The following is a 21,501-nucleotide window of genomic DNA, read 5'->3' as shown; positions in this document are numbered from 1 at the left end:
CCTGGCTGTGGGTGTGGTACTGAGGCTTCAGTGGGAGCCGCCCGCCTAGAGGGAGTGGAGGGGTGAGCACGTCAGGGGTGGGGGGCACAGGTCAAGCTTTCACCAGTGTTTAATTCTTTGATGGGGTAAATTTGAGCATTTTTCTCGACTTGTCGACATTTGTTATTAACTGAGCAGGAATTAGGAGAGGAACCTGGTCCTGTCCACACAGCTCAGCAGGTGCGCCGCCCATGTGCCTGTGGAGAAGAGAGGGTCCTGTGGGGCAGACAGGTGTGGACCAAGTAGCTGTGAAATTTCTTCTGAAGAAAACACACAAGGAGGAAGCGAGTGAGCTCAGTGGAGGAGGGGCGCTGCCCCAGGGGACGTCCCCATGCATTGGGAACCCCGAATATCTGAGACGGTCTCAGTCAATTTAGACAGTTTATTTTGCCAAGGTTGAGGACGCACGCCCGTGACACAGCCTCAGGAGGTCTTGACATGTGCCAAAGGTGGGACACAGCTTGATTTTATACATTTTAGGGAGACAGGAGACATCAAAATATGTAAGATGAACGTTGGTTCCGTCGGGAAAGGCCGGACAACTCGAAGCAGGGAGGGACTTCCAGGTCACAGGTAGGTGAGCGACAAACTGTTGTATTCTTTTGGGTTTCTGAATAGCCTCCCCAAAGGAGGCAATCACATATGCACCTATCTCAGTGAGCAGAGGGGTGACTCTGAATAGAAGGGGAGGCAGGTTTGCCTTAAGCAGTTCCCAGCTTTTTTCCCTTTAGCTTAGTGATTTTGGGGCCCCCAGATTCATTTTCCTTTCACAGGCTAGACAGCCTTAGGAACTGAAAGGTTCACGAGGCTGTAACGAAGAGTCGAGTTGCTCCAGGTGAGCCTGGGCCACAACAGCATGCAGGACCTGGGCGCCCACGAGGGTCTCCTGGGAGGGTTCGGGAAAGGGAGCTATGAACCCTACCTGAGATGGTTTCAGGTAATTTAGAAAGACGTGCACCCGTGACACAGCCTCAGGAGGTCTTGACGACATGTGCCCAAGGTGGTCAGGGCACAGCTTGGTTTTAGGGAGACATGAGACATCAATCAATATATGTAAGAAGTACGTTGCTTCCATCCAGAAAGGTGGGGACAACTGGAAGCAGGGAGGGGGCTTCCAAGGTCACAGATAGGTGAGAGACAAATGTTGCATTGTTTTGAGTCTTTGATTAGCCTCTCCAAAGGAGGCAATCAGATGTGCACCTATCTTAGTGAGGAGATAGGTGACTTGGAATAGAATGGGAGGCAGGTTTGCCCTGAGAAGTTCCCAGCTTAACTTTTCCCTTTAGCTTAGTAATTTTGGGGCCCCAAGATTTTCCTTTCACAGAGCCTATGACTAGATTTGCATTTTTACATCCTGCGAGGAGGCTGCTACACATATGCAGAAGTCATGCTGGTGGCCTGGACACTGAAGGGAGAGAAGTGGATTTGAGAGACATTTAGGAGGTAAGATTGCCAGGACCTTGGTGATAGCTTGGATATGGAGGGTGGAGGAGGAGGGGCGTCAAGCAGATAATGCTCTCAGATTGCCACATGGGATATTAGTGAGGGTGAGCAGGCTGTTTTTTCTTTGTTCGGCAGAACTTGGTTTTGCAGTGCAGTAGGGTGCCTCGAGCCGAAAGCCTGACTTCCTCATATAGGCCAGACCCCACATGTGACTGCCAGGCCACTTTGAGGCTGAGAGAGATGGTTTTGTCTGGCCTCTGTCCTGCACGTGTTTACGGATGTCTTCTCTGTGTTGGCAGATTTGGGGGTCCACCAGATAGGATCCTGTGAAGAGACCTCAAAGGTCTTTAGTCCAATTTATAAAACATTTTTTTTTTTTTTTTTTTGAGACGGAGTCTCGCTCTGTCGCCCAAGCTGGAGTGCAGTGGCGCGATCTCGGCTCACTGCAAGCTCCGCCTCCTGGGTTCACGCCATTCTCCTGCCTCAGCCTCTCTGAGTAGCTGGGATTACAGACGCCCGCCACCACGCCCGGCTAATTTTTTGTATTTTTTATAGAGACGGGGTTTCACCGTGGTCTCGATCTCCTGACCTCGTGATCCGCCCGCCTCGGCCTCCCAAAGTGCTGGGATTACAAGCGTGAGCCACCGCGCCCGGCCTATAAAACATTTTTATGTTCATTATATCATTTCCAGAATCAAAGATGAATAAAATATACAGAGGTTTATTTAGTGAATAAGGCTGATGGTGCACCTGTGCTAGGCAGTGTTTTAGTTCGTTGAGACACGAAGGAGTTGAGACAATCCGTTACCTTAGAGTTTTGTGTCTGTAAGTCCTGCTGTTGAGAGCTGTGTGTGTTAAAATGTCTGATTTGGGCAGGTGAGATCTGGGCCTTCTGTAAGGTTAGGTTAGGTTAGTCCAATTCTAGGACTGATGCGGAGGCCCTCGGAGCGACTTCAGAGGAGGAGTAGTGGGCTCTGTGGCTGTCTTGTTTTGGAGTGTAAATTGCAAATCCTCTGCAAACAAAAAGTTGGAAACAAGTAGTGTTTCAGCTTGAGTTTCTTGTAAACGGCTTGAAGTCATATAAACCAGAGCATGTATACCATAGGGCAATACAAGTGTCCCTCTATCACCCTTTCTCCCAGTGGCCTAGGTGGAGATTTAAACAGAATAATGTGTGCAGCCTCACTGTGTGAAAGTCCAATGCTTTGAGCTTGGAGTGTCATCAGGGAAGGGCCCCTGACTTGAAAGGCTGCTGCGTCTTGCTCTGTGACAGGAGGCACAACGTGGCCTTGGTCTTAAGAAGACCTTTGGTGCCCTAGCTTACTTTAGCCCTGATTAGCCTGATGTAGGCGCTGGGCCCTGGTTCTGGAGGTGAGAATACACCCTGGGCTTCCACTGCATGGCTGGCACTGTGAGCATTCACGTGCCTATTTGGGGACTGATACGGAGTCCTGTGCCACATGCAGTGGTGCACACCTGGGAGCCAAGAGTCCCTGCTTCTACTGGAGAATCTGGACAGATGTAAAAGGTAAGAAAGGCTAGGGGTAGGAGTTAGGGTTAGGGTTAGGCTTGGGGCTGAGGTTGAGGTTATGTTTAGGGTTAGGGTTAGGGTTAGGGGTTAGGGCTAGGGTTAGGGCTAGGGCTAGGGTTAGGGTTAGGGGTTAGGGTTAAGATTAGGGTTAGGGGTTAGGGTTAGGGTAGGGTCAGGGTCAGGGTCATGGTAGGTCAGGGTTAGGGTTAGGGGTTGGGGTTAGGGTTAGGGTCAGGGGTTAGTGTTAGGGATTAGGGTTAGGGGTTAGGGTTAGGGGTTAGTGTCAGGGTCAGGGGTTAGGGGTTAGGTTTAGGGTTAGTTTTAGGGGTCAGGGTTAGGTTTAGCATTAGGTGTTAGGGTTAGTGTTTAGGGTTAGGGTTTGGGTTTAGGTTTGTGTAGTGTTAGGGCTAGGGTTTTGGTTAGGAGAATTGCTGGAACCTGGGAGGCGGAGGTTGCAGCGAGCCGAGAGTGCGCCACTGATGTCCAGCCCTGGCGACAGTGCGAGATTCCGTCTCAAAAAAAAAAAATTAATACCTACTTTTAACAGTCATGAGCAACATTTTTTTTTTAATGTGCGTTACTTCTTCATTTTTCTGATTGCTAGAGCCATGTCTCAAATGCAAACATCCTCATGCTTCTTGCATCTTCAGACTCGCTCTGCAGACAAACTGATGACCAACTTCTACAAGTGCTTCAATTCTCAGGGTGGACACCATTGTAGGGATTAGGACTAGGATGGCCCAGCTGCTTCAGTGTGTGCTTACCTTGTCCCTTGGGGTCGATGCTTAGCTGGCAGTGTGAATCGTGTATCCTGAGGGTCTTTGCTGGTGTGGTGGAAAGATAAACCTTTTGAGGTGAAGAGCCAGGGTGTCAGGAAATGTGGCCTATCTGCTAGTCAGAGTGGATGAAGTCATGAATGTTGGGGAGTTTTTCTGTATGGGTAGGAGACAGAGACCCATAACTAAGTATGTGCTGTTTAAAGTCCTGTTCTTTCATCTTCTACATTTATTGGCAGTTGATATTCCCTTACGCCCAATCAACACTATTTTTTTTTTTTTTTTTGAGACGGAGTCTCGCTCTGTCGCCCAGGCTGGAGTGCAGTGGCGCGATCTCTGCTCACTGCAAGCTCCGCCTCATAGGTTCATGCCATTCTCCTGCCTCAGCCTCCCGAGTAGCTGGGACTACAGGTGCCCGCCACCACTCCCGGCTAATTTTTTTGTATTTTTAGTGGAGACTGGGTTTCACCATGTTAGCCAAGATGCTCTCGATCTGACCTCGTGATCCACCCGTCTCAGCCTCCCAAAGTGCTGGGATTACAGGCGTGAGCCACCGCATTCAGCCTCAATCAACACTCTTAAATATTTGTACTGTTCACAAAACTTAGTACATTAAGTGTCTCTAAATATTTAACTGTTACTTGTAAACTTAATTTAGTATTTATTTTAGTCAAAATTCTGAATATTTCATTAAAATGAAAGTTCTAATATTGCCTTCTCAGTGTTTTAAATAGCTTATTAGGTAGAAAGCAAACCCCAAATCACAGTGATCCCAAAATTGACTACATACTTAGATTTGAACAGGCTATGAAAATCTTCATCACTGGTATTTCAATTTATTTCTTTACTCCTATTCTTATTCCCTTATTCATTTTTGAACCTTCCCTGATTGCTTCCTAGGGTTGCATTAAATGTATAAGATTCTATTTTTTTTTTTTTTTTGAGACACAGTCTTGCTCTGCCGCCCAGGTTGGAGTGCAGTGGCATGATCTCGGCTCACTGCAGCCTCTGCCTCCCGGGTTCAAGCGATTCTCTTTCCTCAGCCTCCCAAGCAGCTGGGACTACAGGTGCATGCCACCATGCCCAGCTAATTTTTTGTCTTTTTAGTAGAAACGGGGTTTCACCATGTTAGCCAGGCTGGTCTCAAACACCTGACCTCAGATGATCCACCTGCCTTGGCCTCCGAAAGTGCTGGGATTACAGGCATGAGCCACCGCGCCTGGCGCTATATTTTTATACTTTATACTTTCTGTGTTAATCATTCAACTCTCAGAAGAGAAAGGACACCTCAGACTAGTTGGGTCTAGGTTATTGATAATTGATTCTTGGTCAAGGCCCCAGTCTTAATTGCTTTATAAATCAACCTCTCTCTCTCTTTCTTTCTCTCTCTCAAGGAGATGGGGTCTTGTTTATGTTGCCCAGGATGGCCTCAAACACCTGGGCTCAAGTGATCCTACCGCCTCGGCCTGTAAATAGCTGCCACCACTCCCCACTCCAAATCTTTTTTTTTTTTTTTTTTTTTTTTTTCTGAGACAGGGTTTTGCTCTGTTGCCCAGGCTGGAGTACAGTGGCACGATCTTGGCTCACTGCAACCTCTGCCTCCCAAGTTCAAGCGATTCTCCTGCCTCAGCCTCCCGAGTAGCTGTGATTACAGGCATGTGCCACCATGCCCGGCAGATTATTTTATTTTTAGTAAAGACTGGGTTTCGCCATGTTGGCCAGGCTGGTCTCAGACTCCTGGCCTCAAGTGATCCTCCCACCTCAGCCTCCCAAAGTGCTGGGATTACAGGTGTGAGCCACCACGCCCGGCCTCCGAATCTTTTAATAGTGTGTTCTTGCTTATGAAATTGTGGTACTTAAATTTCTGCTTTTGGCACAGTTTTTACTCTTTTGAGATTTGGTATCTTTCCCAGTAATGGTATAATCTTTACTTTTTCTTTCTTTCTTTTTTTTTTTTAAGCGGAATTTCGCTCTTGTTGCCCAGGCTGGAGTGCAATGGCACAATCTTGGCTCACCACAACCTCCGCCTCCCAGGTTCAAGTGATTCTCCTGCCTCAGCTGCCCAAGTAGCTGGGATTACAGGCATGTGCCACCACACCTGACTAATTTTGTATTTCTAGTAGAGATGGGGTTTCTCCATGTTGGTCAGGCTGGTGTCGAATTCCCGACCTCAGGTGATACGCCCACCTTGGCCTCCCAAAGTGCTGGGAATATAGGCATGAGCCTCTGCCCCCGGCCAATCTTTACATTTAATATGATTGTTTTCGTATTGTTTGAACATGTTAACCAGTTCCTGAGCCTATTATCTCTAATTGGCTCTAGTTCAGAATAGTTTGTTCTGGTTTCCCAAATGTGATTTTATCATGTGGGCATTATCTGTAACGTCTTCTGCTTATGCTGTTAGTTTTATTTCCTCAGGTGACAGTTCTTCTGTTCAATGTTGTTGTCGGAAGGCTGCATGGATCTGTGGTACACATCATGTACTCTGAAGCCAACGTCCCTGACTGCACCTTAGCTATGAAACCCTGGTCAAGTTGCAGAACCTCTGCCCTCATTTCCTCGTCTATAAAGTGGATATAATAATAACCTGTTTGAGGGGTTTACAAACTGTTTTCTTAAGGGTCCGAGGGTGAATAGTATAATTACTTACTTTTTAATTTTCTTTGAGACAGGGTCTCACTCTGTTGCCCAGGCTGGAGTGTAGTGGTATGATCTCAGCTTACTGCAGCCTGGACCTCCTGGGCTCAAGCGATCCTTCCACCTCAGCCTCCCTAGTGGCTGGGACTATAGGTGTACCCCATGCCCAGCTAATTTTTTTTTTTTTTTTGTAGAGACAGGGTTTTGCCATGTTGCCCAGGCTGGCAACTTCCATATGTTTTTTATAGGCACTTTTAAAAAAATTTTATACTACTTCTTTAATTTTTTTGAATTTAACCTCAGAATGTGATTATAGGCAAAATTCAAAATGTAACAATAATTGAGTTTAATTTTTGTAATGTAGGTCTATTACTGAGAAGAGTGGATGCCATTTTGCTTAATTGGGGTTCAGAGTTAATGTTGCCTGTCATTGAAATCAATTGCAAATGTGCATCTGTGAATGCTGGTTACGTGCAGGAGAGCAAATGAAGTATAACATTGACACCACTGAAAGAGTCAATAGATTCACCACTGATAATGGATTCAGATATTTCCCACAGAGGTCTTGCTGATGAATAATACAGTGAAGCAGGCGTGGTGGCTCATGCCTGTAATCATAGCACTTTGGGAGGCCAAGGTGGGTGGATCACCTAAGGTCAGAGGTTCGAGACTAGCCTGGCCAACATGGCAAAACCTCATCTCTACTAAAAATACAAAAATTAGCTGGACATAGTGGTGCATGCTTGTAATCCCAGCTACTCTGTGGGGAAAGGAAGAGAGGTCAGACTGTTACTGTGTCTGTGTAGAAAAAGGAAGACATAAGAAACTCCATTTTGATCTGTACTAAGAAAAATTCTTCTGCTTTGAGATGCTGTTAATCTGTAACCTTAGCCCCAACCCTGTGCTCACAGAAACGTGCTATATTGACTCAAGGTTTAGGGAATTTAGGGCTGTGCAGAATGTGCTTTGTTAAAAATGTGTTTGCAGGCAGTATGCTTGGTAAAAGACATTGCCATTCTCCATTCTCGATTAACCAGAGACACAGTGCACTGTGGAAAGCTGCAGGGACCTCTGCCCAAGAAAGCCTGGGTATTGTTCAGGTTTTCCCCCACTGAGACAGCCTGAGTTACGGCCTTGTGGGAAGGGAAAGACCTTACAGTCCCCCAGCTCGACACCCGTAAAGGGTCTGTGCTGAGGAGGATTAGTGAAAGACGAAGGCCTCTTTGTAGTTGAGATAAGAGGAAGGCATCTGTCTTCTGCTCGTCCCTGGGAATGGAAATGTCTCAGTGTAAAACCCAACCGTACATTCTATTTACTGAGATAGGAGAAAACCGCCCTGTGGCTGGAGGTGAGACATGCTGGCGGCAATGCTGCTCTGCTACTCTTTACTGCACTGAGATGTTTGTGTAGAGTTAAACATAAATCTGGCCTACGTGCACATCCAGGCACAGCACCTTTCCTTAAACTTATTTGTGACACAGATTCCTTTGCTCACGTTTTCCTGCTGACCCTCTTCCCACCTTTACTGTATAGTCCTGCCACATCCCCCTCGCTGAGATGGTAAAGATGGTGATCAATAAATACTGGGGGACCTCAGAGACCAGCACCGGTGCAGGTCCTCACTTGCTGAGCGCCGGTCCCCTGGGCCCACCTTTCTTCCTCTATACTTTGTCTTTGTGTCTTATTTCCTTTTCTCAGTCTCTTGTCTCCACCTTGCAAGAAATACCGACAGGTGTGGAGGGGCAGGCCCCCTTCATTACTTGGGAGGCTGAGGCAGGAGAATCACTTGAATCTGGGAGGTGGAGGTTGCAGTGAGCCAAAACCATGCCACTGGACTCCAGTCTGGGCGACAGAGTGAGACTCTGTCCAAAAATAATAATAATGATGATGCAGTGAAAAACCATACACTTTAAGCACTTTGTGGTTTCACAATCTTCATACATTTGTCCACCTAAGCTTGTTCCTGATCCACACACGCTTTTTCCGCTGCCAGTTTTAACACGTATTAGTAGATTCCTGTTTTGCTGCATTAGTTTTCTCAACTTTGGGAATATTCTTGCTGCGGTTGTTGGTTTTCTTTTTGGAGACAGGGTCTCACTGTCACTCAGGTTGGAGTAAGCTGGTGTGATAATGGCTCACCACAACCTAAACCTGCCGGGCTCAGGTGGACCTCCCACCTCAGCCTCCCGAGTAACTGGGACTGCAGGCGTGGGCCCACCATGCCCGGCTAATGGAGGGGGAAGGGCTGAGGTTGTCTGAAGACCCTCCCGTGGGTGTGGCAGAGCCTGTGGTCTGAGGCAGGGGTCCAGCTGCAGAGCAGCCCACAGCTTCGCAGGGGCCCAGGGAACCAGGGCAGGCAGGCCATGAGGCCCAGTGCCTTCTGGGCCAGGCCTTGATGCTGAGGCCATGGAATAGGTGCGGCTCTGAGAAGGGACCAGAGTGACCATGGGCTGAAGGCTGTGTCCACAGACCCAATGCGGGAGAAGCTGTGCCAGGCAGTGATGTCAGCCAGGCTCCCCAGCAGGTCTAGGGATGTCAGGGGCAGTTCTGTCCCAGGTGGCAGACACTGGTTTCCCCTCCTGCTCTCACAACCGTCCTGTGACCGGGTGTTGTCTGAGCTGTGGTGAGGCCTCCCTGGTGACAACCAGGAGCAGGGAGCATGTGGGTGGGGGGTGTGTACACCTGCCCTGGCTGCCTGGCCCTGTGGTCAAGGATGGGGAAAGGCAGGTCTGCCTGTAGCTCCACCCCATTTATAAAGCACTGTGCTGCCTTCTGCTGGGGCATGTGCTGAGGGTGCCTTGCAGGCACTGCCCTCGGGAAGTTCACAGGCTTGTGTAGAAGCTGGTGGGAATGTGCTAAGAACAGAGGTGTCAGGAGCCAGATACTGGGCAGGTCCCAGGTCTCTGAGCCTCAGTTTCTTCATCTGTAGGAGGGTGGTAACCCTGCCCTGCTCAGCTTACCAGGTACAGCTGTGAGTTTTCAGTGCAGAGGAAAAGCAGAGACCTTCCCCTCAGATGGCCATATTGCCTTGTTGCTGTACCCAACTCTCCAGTGCTCCCCAGGGGGTGTCCTGGCCTCCTCCTTTGCAGCTCTCAGGTGTCACATGTGGGTCCTGCCCTATCATCCCTTCTCCCTGTCTAGAAATGAGGCCTGCTGAGCTTGGAGCCACACACTCCCTGCTCTCAAGCCATCTGCTCCTGGGTTAGCTTGTGGCTGGCCTGGCCTGATTCTACACAGATGTGGGTGTTTCTCCACTGTTAGGGCAGCGGTTGTCCATTCTGGGGCCTGGGCCAGCTTTCAGCTGTGGCTGTTGTGCCTGTGCTTCCCCAGGTCCTGCTGGTCACTCCAACCTTGCCCTCACATATCCCAAGAGTAGGCTGTCTGTCTTCCCCATTCTTACCTTTCCAGTACCTGCTGCAAGGAGGGACAGACACTGCTGCAGAGAACTTGCCATGGTGTTTCATGTTGTGGCTGGTGGTTCCATGCTGCAAGCTCCATTCTAGAAAGGGTGAGGATTCCTGATCATCGGTCTTAACAGGGGACTGTCCTATGGGTACTTGGATAGGCTAATGGGAGTGGGGCAGAGTGGGGTTAGAGTAGTGCCTGATGCCTGTTGAGGGTGTGCGGGTTCCTTAAGAGTGTGCACCCTGCATGTATGTCTGTTTTTTTTTTTCCTTAAGAGTGTAGCCTGCGTGTATGTCTGGTTTTTTTTCTTCTCCTTATCACTAATCATCCTTTTGTAACCAGGGTGGCCCTGCTTCCTGCCTACGGGCTGTGGGTGTATCATCTGGAGCTGCAAATGGGGTGATGGGGCATCAGTAGCCTTCTCACACCCAAGAACTTCCTGACACCCAGCGCCTCATCTCCAGCCAACCTCTGGCACCCCCAGAGATCCTGGGACCCAGGCCTCACACTGCAGCAGGGGGGCTCTTCGTCCTTCTGGTGGTGCTGTCCTTTGGAGGTACCTTCGAACAGGGGTGCAACAGATAGAATTCAGGAAGTGCCATCTGTTGCATGGATACCCTGCTGCCATCCTTGTCCACCTTCCTGGGGCAGATCCTGGGATGGGTCTTTATGTAAGAACACAAAAGGGAGAAAGAATGCATAGAGGCCAGGCAGGTTGGCTCATGCCTGTAATCCCAGCACTTTGGAAGGCCAAGGCGGGTGGATCACTTGAGGTCAGGAGTTCAAGACCAGTCTGGCCAACACGGTAAAACTGCCTCTACTAAAAATACAAAAAAATTATCTGGGTGTGGCAGTGGGCACGTGTAATCCCAGCTACTTGGGAGGCTGAGGCAGGAGAATCGCTCGAACCCAGGAGTTGGAGATTGCAGTGAGCCGAGATCACACCACTGCACTCCAGCCTGGGCGACAGAGGGAGACTCCATCTCAAAAATAAATAAATAATTAATTAATTAAATAAATAAATGCGGCCGGGCGCGGTGGCTCACGCTTGTAATCCCAGCACTTTGGGAGGCCGAGGCGGGCGGATCACGAGGTCAGGAGATCGAGACCATGGTGAAACCCCGTCTCTACTAAAAATACAAAAAAATTAGCCGGGCATTGTGGCGGGTGCCTGTAGTCCCAGCTACTTGGAGAGGCTGAGGCAGGAGAATGGCGTGAACCCGGGAGGCGGAGTTTGCAGTGAGCCGAGATCGTGCCCCTGCACTCCAGGCTGGGTGACAGAGCGAGACTCCATCTCAAAAAAAAAAAAAAAAAAAAATTGCATAGAGGTTGTCTATGTGACCCTGGGCAAGTGATTTCTCCTCCTTCCCTTCTTGGGACCCAGCTCCTTGCCTGTGAACGGAGACAGTGCTTCTCCCTTACAGAGCTGTTGTGAGAATTAAAGTAGAAAATGCACTTGTGGTGGTTGTTGGTAGTGACTGGTTCCCCCAATCCCGACTCCCCTGCAGGATGGGGCCTGGGCCCAGGGACAGGGGATGGGCTGGCAGAGGATGCCTGTCCCAGAGAGGAGCTTTCTTGGCAGACGTGGAGATCTAGCTGAGTCCAGGATCTAAGTTGGAGGGTGCATCTTACGGCCTGCAATCATGAGTCTTTGGCAGGGTCAAGCGGCCTTTCTGAGCTTCAGTTCCTTATCAGTAAACCCTGGGCAGTGGTGCCCAGCGTCTTTCACAAGACACCGTGTGAGTGCAGATGGAGACCCACTGAGCACTCTGCTGGGGAGCAATTCATGGGGAGAACCCCTCCAGAGAGGGGTGGCTCGCACGGGGCCCTCAGAGCAGTCCCTTGCAGGCTGGACCTTGGAGAGTGAGGCCCTGAGGCGAGACATGGGCACTTGGCTCCTGGCCTGCACCTGTGTCTGCACCTGTGTCTGCTCGGGAGTCTCTGTCTCAGGGGATGGATGAGGTGAGGGCTGGGCACTCGTGTCTGTATGAGGTGGATGGAGAACTAGGGTATGTTTGGGGGACTGGGTTGTCCGATGCCAAGCCCCTAGGGAAAGGTTTGGCCCAAACTGTGCTGGGGCATGTCCTCTAGGGGTCAGCCTTAACCTCTGTCTCTAGTCTCCCTTCCTTTACCTCCCTACCTCCGGTCCCTGGATCGACCCTTCCTTCACCCTCTTGACACCTCTCTGGTTCTGACCTGCCCATGTGGGTCAGAGCCCATCACTTCCCAGGCCTCCCAGTGCTTCCCTGGACAGATTCTGGGATCATTCACTAGTGACTGCCCTGCTAAGATGTCAGCTGTCGGATCCCCCCAACCCCCCAACTCAGCTCTCTTTGGAAGCACTCACTGTGGGCTCCCAGCCGTCACTGTCTCCAGGGCAAGGGCTGGAACCTTCACCTGCCTCACCAACATTCTCAGGATTGATTGCCACTGGTCTGCCCCAGAGCTGGGCCAGGGCTCCAGCCATTGGCTCCCCTTCATCAGGTGAGGGTGGAGGGCCATGCCTACCTGGACAGGGATGAGGGTGAGGATTGCAGCAGCTGCACCAGGATAGTGTAGAAGCCCCGTGGTGCTGACACATGCCCTTTTCAGCAACCAGGCTCCTGGTGGCACACACAAGTGCATCTGGCAGGGCAGTGAGTGCACCATAGTGCTTCTGCCCAAGGCAGTGCTTGTGCCATCCGACAATTTCATCATCACTTTCTACCACCACGTGTCCGGGAGGGATCAGGTCAGCCTGGTGGACCTGTAGTACCTGCCCTGGCGACACGGTGAACAGCAGCTATAGGCCTGGGACAGGGCCCCTTGGCAAGAACATCCTGGCTGCCTGGGGGCTGGGAGAAAGGCCCTGCAGCCTGTGACCCCTGTGGCCCAGTAAGTGTTCTCAGTCCCTGCCAAGTGAGATCCAGGCCTGGGGACAGGCTTGGCCCCTGGGAAGGGAGGGTCCACGTGGTTACTGCAGGGGCCAGAGGAAGTCACTGCTGTCCTGTCCCGCCTGGGGCTTTTCTGGACCAGTCTCCCACTGAGGTGTCTGGTCTGAGAGGGTCTTGACCATGCCCCTTGGGAATCTTTCAGATCCCCAGTCTTGGGTGTGCTGACTGACACACCCAGACCCATGGGGCTTCAGCCTTACATGGATTCTCTCTGTTCCAGTGAAGCTGGACCCACTCTCTGACTTGCAGAGCACGTCAGCTCTGGCCACTGCATCCTGACCTGGAGCCTCAGTCCTGCCTTGGAGTCAATGACCACACTTCTCAGCTATGAGCTGGCCTTCAAGAGGCAGGAAGAGGCCTGGGAGGTAACACTTTGGCTGGCTTCTCTCCTGGGGGCCTCTCTCCTGGGAGCAGCAGTCCAGGGCAGACTCCCCACTCTAAATAAGGCGAGGTCAACTTGGAGTGATGAGGAGGGGAGGAACTGGAGCCAGGTGTGTGTGTGCACACACATGCTGACATGCACATGTGTGTGCTTCATGTGTGTGTATGAGTAGAGTGAGTGTGCTTGTGTCTGAGTGTGTGCACGTAAGTGTAAGTGTGCATGTGTTTGTGTGTGCACATACAAGTGTGCCCATGTTTGTGTTTGTAAGTGTACATAGGAGTGTGTCTGTACCTTGTGTTTGTATGAGTGTGCACATAGGCATGCCTATGTGTATGAGTGTGTTTCTGTGCACACACTTGTGTATATGAGTGTGCATGCAAGCGTGATGAGTGTGAAAGTGTGCCCGTAGACATGTTTGCCTGTGTGTGCATATGTGTATTTGTGGGCAAATGCAGCTGTATCTGTGTGTGAGTGTGCCTTCTCTCTGTGTGTGCACGTGAACGTGGTGAGTGTGACTGTGAACACAGGTGCGTTCGTGTGTGTGTTATGTGAGCGTGTGCATGTGTGTATTCTCAAGGGCTGAGGGACCCAGCCCCACCTTCAGCACCTGCCAACTGTCCCCACCCCCACAGCGGGCCCAGCACAGGGATCACATTGTCGGGGTGACCTGGCTCATACTTGAAGCCTTTGAGCTGTACCCTGGCTTTATCCTTGAGGCCAGGCTGCGTGTCCACATGGCCACACTGGAGGATGACGTGGCACAGGAAGAGCGTTACACAGGCCAGTGGAGCAAGTGGAGCCAGCCTGTGTGCTTCCAGGCTCCCCAGAGACAAGGTGGGCGCTGCTATGGCTGTTGCACTTCCAGAGTCTGGGCTGGGTGTCCCTCGCACCCTTTCAGCCTCCTGGAAGCCCCTCCCTGAGGCCGCCATGCTCCAGTTGACCCCCTTCCTCTGAAGGTCCGAGGTCTGTAGGGAGGACACAAACACCTGCCAACTCTGGGGCTTCCTGGGAACCCGTAGTCAGTGGCTCCTGTTAGCAGTGAGGGTGGCAGGGCTGCACACTAGGGCTGGTGCTCCTGCCTGAAGGCTGGACATGACCTCAGTGTCCTTAATGAGAGCTGGGCTGACCCTTGCGCACTGCAGTGCTGAGACAGCCCAGGGAACTTATGACCCACTGTGTGGCAAATGGGAAGAGTGAGGCCCAGGAGCATGGCTCACACAAGGTCCTTCAGCAGGTGACACAAACCTCCAAGGCCCATCACAAACCTTCCACTTTGGCCCAGGGCACTAAAGGGTGCACTTTTGCCAGGTGGGTTTTGGGGGAGCCTCCTGGCACTGAGGCTGCTCACAGCCCTGGGCCCTTCCTGCCCACGGGCCCTCTGATCCCACCCTGGGGGCGGCCAGGCAGCACCTTTGTCGCTGTGTCCATCTTTCTCCTGCTGACTGGCCTGACCTACCTCCTGTTCAAGCTGTCACCCATATAGGTAGCTGTGTGTGTGTGTGTGTGTACGTGTGAGTGGGTAATGGTGTACATGTGTTAGTGTGTGTGTGCAGCTGTGTCACTGTGGGCATGTGAGTGTGTGGTGGGTGGGCCGTCAAGGGCCACCCTTGTCTGGTTCCTCCCCTCCCCTCTTCACTGCCTGGTCCTGGATGGGGTGGGCTTTTCAAGTCTCTTCTCTGGGCCAGTAGAGAGTTGTCAAGTTGCCAGGGGAGAGAAGGGAAGGGGGATCTGAGGCAGAGGCTGAAGATAAGGGCAGCTTGGTCCCGACCAGACCCAGAGTCACCGAGATCAAGAGCCCGGGGTCCTAGTCTCCTGCCTCTGGAGGAGCTTGGTTTGTTCATTTGTTCACATGTTCTACGAAAGGACAGTTGGGGCATCTGGTGTGCTCAGGATCCTGTTCTCACCCTGGCAGATGCCTTAGAGAACAAGATGGACAAGGGCCTGCCTTAAATAAACCGTCACGCCTCATGCATCACATGTCAGGTTACAAGAGGGGATGCAGGGGCCATGTCAGGCCGTGGATGTGAGGAAGAGGATGTGGGGAGAGAGGTGTTGGGAGGGGTTAAGCGGGAGGGTGCTTGGCTTCTCCTTGGAGCAAAGGAAAGTATGAAACTGTGTAACATGACCTAATTTATGTTTTGAGGAATGGATTGCTGGGAAAAGGGGACATGGGGGACCTGCTGGGGGCCAGTGGGGGCCAGTGGGGTGCCCACAGGGAGATGATTTGGCATGAGCCAGTGAAAGAAGTGGAGATAGAGCAAAGCAGAGGGAATTGCAGGGTCTTAGGAGGAGAAATAGAGGGGACGTGTGGCTGGATGAGATATGAGTGGTGACCCCTGAGGTGGGGAAATGGGGCACAGCCTTGTGGAAAGGTTGGCGAGGTCTCTTTGCACCTGTTGGGTTGGAGCCCCAGGTGACATCCTTATGGGAGGGTCAGGGGATCCTTGGCAGCAACTCAGGTGCTCAGGGAGACACTGGGTGGGGTGGGAGCCACAGATGTGCTGATGGCAAAGACGGAGTTCCTGGAGGTGTGGCTCCCTCTGTGGGCTGAGGATCTAGCTGGTAACTCCCCGTTCTGAACCCGCCATCGCAGCTCACGCCGTAAAGGACGCGCGCCTCAGTATCAGTCAGTTCTATGCGGCCGTTAGGCAAGGAGGCCCAGTTGGGTCCTGCCCTGAGAGTGGGTTGGGATGTGATGAGATGGGAGAGAGGCAGTGGCAGTGACGAGCTGGGCGGGCCTCCTGCTGATGGAAGGAAGCTCAGCCTCTGCAGTGACCTCAGGCCACCTGGGTTCCCACTGGCCTCTCCTGGCCTCAGGGTGGAGAGAACCTTCTACTAGAACATGCCGTCTCCAGCGGTGTTCTTCTAGCTCCTCTATGGTGTGTACAATGGGAGCTTCCACGTGTGTGCAGAGACCACGGCAGGGCGTCGGGGGCAGGGGGTGCCCAGAGCTCTGGCCTGCCCGAGATGTTGGCTTTCATGAGGGTTGGCGGCCAGTGTGGGAGCCTTGTCAGTGCTTGGAGCCTTTTTTGTATATTCAGTGTATTTCAATTTATACGCTGTGTCTCAAGTGGGGGAAAACTAGCTTTATTCTCCATTACTGATTTCTTTTTGTTCTCATGTCTCCAGTTCCACTGTTGATGGAAAAATGTAAATTTCTTATGACTTATCTCTGTCCCCTCTGGTTTGCAGCTGTCTGCACGCACCATGTGCCTCACCTCCTCCTTCTGCGAAGGTGTCTGTCCTGTGGCCGTGGGGAAGGGTCTGTGGTGTGTGCGCTGCCCTTGGGGCTCTCACTGCCTCTGGGCTCCTGCTCTGCCTGGCCCCCTGGTCCCCACAGATCGCATGCTGGCACCACAGCTGTGGAGTGGGCTCTGCAAGTCCCCCTCTGTGGCCCTGGTGGGCCCCCACAGCCCAGGAAACAGTGAGCAACTTGGGAGTTGCATCAGCCCCTCCCCTCCCTGCTTGGCTGGCGGTTCATGCCCCCTGGGTGGGAGGACGGGGAGAGGGAGGGCTCCAGTGAGTGGTCTCTGGTTTTTCCCCTCTGACTCCTCACTTTGGGCAAAGGACAAGACGCAGTGAGGGCCCCTCCCTGGGTTCTGGGCCAAGCTGACCCCTCTTCTCCAGGATCTTCCCTCCCTGCGCCCTGGGGCATCCCTGGGCCCTGTGTGGCAAGGATGTCCCTTCCACACCGCGGCTCCAACTTGCTATGCAGAAAAATCCTTTTTTCTCAATGAGGAGCCTAGTTTTCAAGATTTTTGTCCAAATGTTCAATTTGAACCATAAACCGGGCACCTGGCTCTTGGCAGAGTCTCCCCCTTTCCCCAAGGTGGTAGGTGTGACCGTCAAGAGCCTGGGCAGCCGAGTACAAGGCTGAGCAGGGCACAGATCGTGACTGTCCCCTGGACTGTCATCCTGTTGCAGGCACCAGCCCTTCCCTAGAGAATCAGGGCACCTGCCAGGGGTTATTTAGACCCTTGGGTGGGGATCTGGTGTCGTAGGTTTGTCTCCAGGGAGCAGTGCAGTGATGGAGGGTGTGTTGTGTGTTTAGGGAGCAGTGCAGTGACGGAGGGTGTGTTGTGTGTTGTGCACAGGATGGAGGTTCCTGGTCTCACCAAGGGAACAGTTTCCTTTAGGAGGCGGGGGCCTCCTGTGGCCCCATAGAAGGATCCAGGTCTGCTAGCCTTAGCCCAGTGCTCTGAAAGTCACCAGTCCTGACAGCGACTCGTGTGTGTGTGTGTGTGTGTGTGTTTATGTGTGGTGGGAATGCCCAGTCTCTGCAGCTGCTGAAAGGCCTTGAGGCACATGCTGTCAGGAGTTGGCTCTGTCCTGGGCAGATATCACCATCTGTACCTTGGTTCAGGCTACTGTGAGCACCAGGCCCTGTGCTGGCGGAGTGGCGAGGAGCCTGAAGGGACTCAGGGTCCCATGATGAGGATGGGCTGGCACATGGAGGAAAGACAGAATGTCCAAAACACAGGCGCTGCTTGGCCTTTGGGTGTGGACCTCAGGAGGGCTTCCTGGAGGAGGTGGGATGCTGGGCTTGCCAGAAAGGAGGCAGCTGCTCCCCGGATGAGTTCTGAACATGCTCTCTGAGCCCTTCCCTCCTCCTGCACTCTGTTCTAGACTTGGATGGGGGCCCACAGGGCTGGTGTGCTGCTGAGCCAGGACTGTGCTGGCACCCGACGAGGAGCCTTGGAGCCCTGCATCCAGGAGGCCACTGCACTGCTCACCTGTGGCCCAGCGGGTCCTTGGAAATCTGTGGGCCTGGAGGAGGAGCAGGAAGGCACTGGGACCTGAGCTCAGAACATGTGCTGCCAGCAGGGTGTACGGAGTGGAGGGCACAGCCACTTGCCTATCGGCCACAGGAGGACTGGGCCCCCACGTCCCCACCAGGGCACGTTACTCCCTTCCGTCCTCAGCAAGGCTCAGTCCTGGATGTTCTTGGCCCCTGACTTGCCAGATGCATCATGTCCGTTTTGGGAAAATGGACTGAAGTCTCCGGAGCCCTTGTCTGGGACTGAACCTCCTGAGAACGGGCCCCAGCAGGGGTCGGAGGGCCTGTCTGGATGGAGGCTCAGGGGCAGCTTCAGGGAGGAAGGATCCCTCTGCTCAGTGCCTGTAGGAAGGAACCTCCACCCTCCACATCCTGCCCACAGGTTCCTCCTTCCGCTGTCCCTTTTCTTTCTCCCTGGCCTCTCTGAGAAGAGGTGGGTGGTTTCTCAGCTGTTCCACCATCATCCCCTTAAAGGGCCAGCCTGGGCCCAGTGGACACAGGTAAGGCACCATGACCACCTGCTGTGACCTCTCTGCGCCTTCCTGAGCCACCTTTCTAGAGATTAAAAGGGGCTTCATGGCTGTTCCAAAGTGCTGATGGCTGGGAAGAGGGGCCAGAGGAGGAGCGAGGGGCGAGGTTTGGCCAGCCCTAGGCTTTCTGGGCTCTAGGCACAGCGCGGTGGATGCTCAATGACAGTTTCGGGGACAGCAGGGTGGAGGCTCAGGGGCAGCTCTGGGGACAGCAGAGTGGAGGCTCAGGGATAGCTCCAGGGACAGCAGGGTGGAGGCTCAGGGACAGCTCTGGGCTGAGGTCAGGGTGGAGGCTCAGGGGCAGCTCCGGGGACAGCAGAGTGGAGGCTCAGGGATAGCTCCAGGGACAGCAGGGTGGAGGCTCAGGGACAGCTCTGGGCTGAGGTCAGGGTGGAGGCTCAGGGGCAGCTCCGGGGACAGCAGGGTGGAGGCTCAGGGACAGTTCCTGGGAGGCCAGAGCCCTCATTCCTCCTTGTCCTCATCCTCCCACTTGCTCCTGGAAACTGAGAGCTGAGGCTGGAACTCCCAGACAGTCAGTGCTGGAAGTGACCATCCAGCAGTGATGGTGGCCTGTGAAGGGTTCTGCTTCTGTCCTCAGCCTCTCATGGGGTGGGCTTGGGGGAGAGCTGTGGTCTGGAGAGAGTGGTAGATGGAGCAGAACGTGCCTGCATTTGTTTCCTGGGGCTGCCGTAACAAAGTGCCACAAAATGGGTAGCTTAGAACCACAGAGATTTGTTGTCTCAGTTCCGAAGTCCAGAAGTTGGAAATAAAGATGTTGGCAGTGTTCCTGACTATATGTTCTTAGGCTCCCATGAAACAGAAGTTGATACAAGGCCAAGCAAGTTTCCCAGACAAGGTTTTATTAAGTCTTATGCCCCTAAAGGTTGGGCAGAAGAGAGACATATTAAGTCTTATGCCCTAAAGGTTGGCCAGGAGGAAGGATTCTTGGCTGGCTCCCCAAGGGGAGTGCATTGTGGTGTCTTAAGGAGGGTGATATGCATAATTTATGAGTTAGGTGAGTGTTGTTACACCTACAGGGTGGAGTGAAGGGTGCTCAGATGCAGTAAAGAATTGTGCTAACACATACGTTGCGTGATCAGAAAATAGCAGATAAGCCTATACCTCGGTGGGGGCTTTAGTATTATAATGAGGCCACGGGTAAGGATCAGTCCTTCTCCTGGCCTCGTGCACAAGTGGGTGATAGAGTCAACTCGCTTGCGTAGGACTTACAGCCAGATGCTGCTTATCTTAGTTTATTTCAGACAGTTGGCAAGGTGTAGCCAGCGAGTATGGCACCCGGAGGGTGGTGCTGCAAGGTCTGGTGGTCAGCAGGTACGTATGGAACAACATGTTAGTGGGGGTGGGCCGAGTCCCATTTCTACTCTCTCTCAGCAGGGCCATGCTCCCTCTGAAGGCACTAGGGAAGGATCCATTTTGGGCCCGTCTTCAGCTTCTGTTAGTTTCTTGGCTTGTGACAGCAAAACTCCATTTTTTTTTTAAGATGGCGTCTTGGTCTGTCGCCCAGGCTGAAGTGCAGTGGTGTGATCTCAGCTCTCTGCAACCTCTGCCGCCTCGGTTCAAGTGATTCTTCTGCCTCCACCTCCCAAGTAGCGGGGATTACAGGCGCGAGCCACCATGCCCAGCTAATTTTTGTATTTTTAGTAGATACGGGATTTTGCCATGTTGGCCAGGCTGGTTTTAAATTCCTGGCCTCAAGTGATTGCCTGCCTCCTCTTCCCGAAGTGCTGAGATTACAGACATGAGCCACTGCACCCGGGCATGTCATCTGTATATCTTTTTTGGTGAGGTGTCTATCTTTTAATTGGGTTGTTTTTGTTATTAGAATTTGTTTGTATATTTTGCACACAAGTCTTATTCAGGTTTGTTTTTTAAATATTTTCTCTCAGTCTGTGGCTTGTTTTTTGATTCTCTTAACGGGATATTTCACAGAGTAGTCATTTTAAATTTTAATAAAGTCCACATTATCATTTTTTTATTTTATGAACTGGCTTTTGGTATTGTATCTAAAGACTCATCACCAATCCAAAGTCATATGGATTTTGTTCTGTAACTTTTACAATTTTATATTTGAAAATTTAAGTCTACAGACTATCTTGAGTGATTTTTTACGGGTGAGCTATGAAGTTTGTATCTACGTTCATTTTTTTCCCTATGGTTTCCGATTGTTCTGTCACCATCTGTGGAACAGACTTTTCTTTCCCCATTGAATATTTTTGCCCCATTGAATATTTTTGCCCCTTTGAGAAAAGCAGTTGACTATATTTATTTGGGTCTTTTGGGTTCTGTATTCTATTCTGTTTATCTATTTGTCCATTCCTTCACCAATATCACTCTCTTCATTACTTTAGCTTTGTGGTAAAGCTAACAGTAATGAGTGTACTGCTCCTAAAGAAGGAGTATCTGCATTTATTTATATATTTTTTATTCTTCCCAACCATGATCCAAGGCTTTCTGAATGCATATTTAGATGTATTGTGTTACATTTATACTTAATAAATTCAATTTTGGGGGTGCTATTATAAATGGTATTTTTTTTAAATTTCAAGTTCAAATTATTCCTATACATTATTGCTGATAGAAAGAAAGGCACTGCATGGTGGCTCATGCATGTAATCCTAGCACTTCGGGAGGCTGAGTTGGGAGGATCACTTGAGCTTGGGAGTTCTAGACCAGCCTGGGCAATATAGTGAGACCTACCCTCCCAATAAAAAATACAATAAAATAAAATAATTAAAATAAATAAATAAATAAAAGAAAATCAGGTCGGGCTGGGCACGGTGGTTCATACCTGTAATCTCAGTGCTTTGGGAGGCTGAGGTTGGACGATCTCTTGAACCCGGGAGCTGGAAGCTGAACCCGGGAGCTGGAAGCTGAACCCAGGAGCTGTGATTATGCCACTGCCCTCAAGCCTGGGTAACAGAACAAGACCCTGTCTCTTAAAAAGAAAAGAAAGAAAATCAATTTAGTTTTGTCTACTGGCCATCTTTTTCTTTCTTTTTTTGTTGTTGTTGTTGTTGAGGAGTCTGG

General features: G+C 51.5%; 1 pseudogene; it reads left to right on the top strand.

The window, feature by feature from the left end:
• Nucleotides 1–68: 68 nt before the first annotated feature.
• LOC129467387 (interleukin-9 receptor-like) lies at nt 69–20,997 on the top strand (annotated as a pseudogene).
• The last annotated feature ends 504 nt before the right edge of the window (nt 20,998–21,501 follow it).

The sequence above is a fragment of the Symphalangus syndactylus genome, chromosome 18 (assembly GCF_028878055.3).
Source record: "Symphalangus syndactylus isolate Jambi chromosome 18, NHGRI_mSymSyn1-v2.1_pri, whole genome shotgun sequence".
In the NCBI taxonomy this organism is placed as follows: Eukaryota; Metazoa; Chordata; class Mammalia; order Primates; family Hylobatidae; genus Symphalangus; species Symphalangus syndactylus.
This window is presented reverse-complemented; position numbering and strand designations above follow the sequence as displayed.